The following is a 2,380-nucleotide window of genomic DNA, read 5'->3' on the forward strand; positions in this document are numbered from 1 at the left end:
ACCAAGTCAAGCTTTCAACTTCGCAGGACCTGGACGCTTCACACCATCTGTGGAATCTTCCGCTGGGGTGCGTACTTCTCCCACTTCCACGCCTCTTCCAAGTTCTCAACACCTTTCATCTCTACTTCTCCACAGTCATTGCCAGCAGCCCATTTTCGACCCACAGACCTTGATTTCCTCTTCTCCCATTGCTCGCTCTCGAGACTCTGCGCCTTTGCTTCCACCAGCTCTGGACCTCCTCCGTCATGTACACTTCCTGCACCCATGTCCTGAAAACACTACATCTGCAGGCACGCAGATTGAAAGGCGTAGGCGAGTGAGCCCAGTGTGCTCTTTAGCCGATCATTAATGCCCTCCTAAAATTCCACCACCAGGCCAAAATACAGCAGAGTATGCAGCAGATTCATTGCTTTGGCCTCGGGGAGGGTCTTTTTGACTCTCTCTACCCCCCCTCCCCGGTGTGCAACACGTTCTAGAGTTGGTCTCCGGTTACAATCTATTAAGATTCCAGTTTTTGCACGCTCAACCCTAATGGGAAGTCCTTGGGCCTCCTCCCCTTCTCTGATCATCTCCAGTCATCCCGTTTGCTAAGGCCTTCATAAGGAATTTGTCCCACGCAGAGCATTCCCTTTCCCCAGCTGGGGCCTGTCTTTGGTGCTGGAGGTTCCCTCTGGTTCCCAGTTTCACCCAGTGGCAACCTGTTTACTACTGAACCTCACGCTCCAAGCCGTCTTCCATATAGCTATTACTACGCTTCAAAGAGTCTTGGGAAAGAGCTTTGGGCGGTAACAAACCATAGCTGTGCTTTCTGCCTGATCGGGTGACTCTTCGCCCTGGTGCCTCATGGCACCTCGAAAGTTTCATCATCTTTTCCTGTTCATCAAGTCTCGATGTGACCTACCTCTTTCCGGATCGCTCTTTCCAAAAATCACCAGGCCCCTGATGAAGGAGATATCCCGAAGGGCTTGGGTTCAAGCAACCGAAAGTCCAAGCGCTAGAAAAAGTGTGCTCGTGATCCTTGCTGGAGTGGAAAAGGATCATGCAGCCTGTGCCACAACCATAGTCGCCTGGTGAGACAAAACAATGCAGAGAGCGTGAAAAAAAAAATCAAAAGGACTTGAGGTTCCGGGAAAAGAGCCATTGCCAGAAGAGGGGTGGCATCATCCTGGGCGGCCTTCCTGTAAGGGCTCGCCTGAAGCCACAGGCAAGGCACCCGCCTGGCCTCCTTATGCTTGACTGGCGCGTGGACCTGGCACTCCTCCCAAGGGTGGAATTTGCGAGAAGCGTTTTGCAAGAAGCCCTTACCACTAGATGAATCGATTGTTGTGACAACCACCCCTGTCTTGCTGCTTGGGCCATCCCATGTCTACTTCTGCCATGAATGCCCCAGGAAAAGGAGGAAATGATTTGCTGTACTTTTAGCTTTCCCGGTACCTTCGCATGGGAAATTGCCTCCCCTTCATTGACCAAGAGATGGCGATCGACGGTGTAGGGAAAAGATTATATTAGAGTCGGTCCTAGGGGGGGTTAAGGGGGAGTGAGCGTTAGCTACAGGCATAGCGAGGCACAAGGAAAGCGAGAAAAATCCCTGCTCCAGGGGTTCCATGGTGTAATGGTCAGCACTCTGGACTCTGAATCCAGCGATCCGAGTTCAAATCTCGGTGGGACCTTCTCTGCCGAGCCGCCGTTGATTTGAGCCTGGCGACTTGACTTGTCTATTACTGGCGGAAAGGCCAGTGATAGCGGAAGCCGCCCACAAGGCGGATGCCGTGCGAACGAGGCTCGTTGCAAGGGTGATGTCCAGCTGACTGCAAGGCAAACTGAGGAGGCCCACAGCTCTATTGAAAGAGAAGCTGTGCAGACGTATGTACTTTGGCCAGGAGCAGGTGCCGTGTACCAACTGGTCCTCGTTAGTATAGTGGTGAGTATCCCCGCCTGTCACGCGGGAGAACGGGGTTCGATTCCCCGACGGGAAGGCTGGCTTTTCTTTTCTACCCACCTACCCCCACACTCCTCTGCCTCCGCTCAGCTTAACTCCTTGGATGGTCTTTGAACGAGAAAACGCTCACATTCGCAGTACATGGCAATTACAGAAGTTCATCGGATGGCCACCCAGCTCGACACCAAGTGGCACGGCTTTCTGGACCAAGTCAAGCTTTCAACTTCGCAGGACCTGGCCACTTCACACCATCTGTGGAATCTTCCGCTGGGGTGCGTACTTCTCCCACTTCCACACCTATTCCAAGTTCTCAGCACCTTTCATCTCTACTTCTCCACAGTCATTGCCAGTAGCCCATTTTCGACCCACAGACCTTGATTTCCTCTTCTCCCATTGCTCGCTCTCGAGACTCTGCGCCTTTGCTTCCACCAGCTCTGGACC

The 2,380-nt window shown here is 52.9% G+C and overlaps 1 non-coding gene across 1 annotated transcript; it reads left to right on the plus strand.

Moving 5' to 3' along the window:
* The first annotated feature begins 1,598 nt into the window (after positions 1-1,598).
* Positions 1,599-1,670, plus strand: TRNAQ-CUG (transfer RNA glutamine (anticodon CUG)). The gene has a single exon. It is a non-coding gene; the product is annotated as a tRNA-Gln (tRNA).
* The last annotated feature ends 710 nt before the right edge of the window (positions 1,671-2,380 follow it).

The sequence above is a fragment of the Staurois parvus genome, unplaced genomic scaffold (genome assembly GCF_062004578.1).
Source record: "Staurois parvus isolate SC_StPar_1 unplaced genomic scaffold, SC_StPar_1.0 ptg000126l, whole genome shotgun sequence".
Lineage (NCBI taxonomy): Eukaryota > Metazoa > Chordata > Amphibia > Anura > Ranidae > Staurois > Staurois parvus.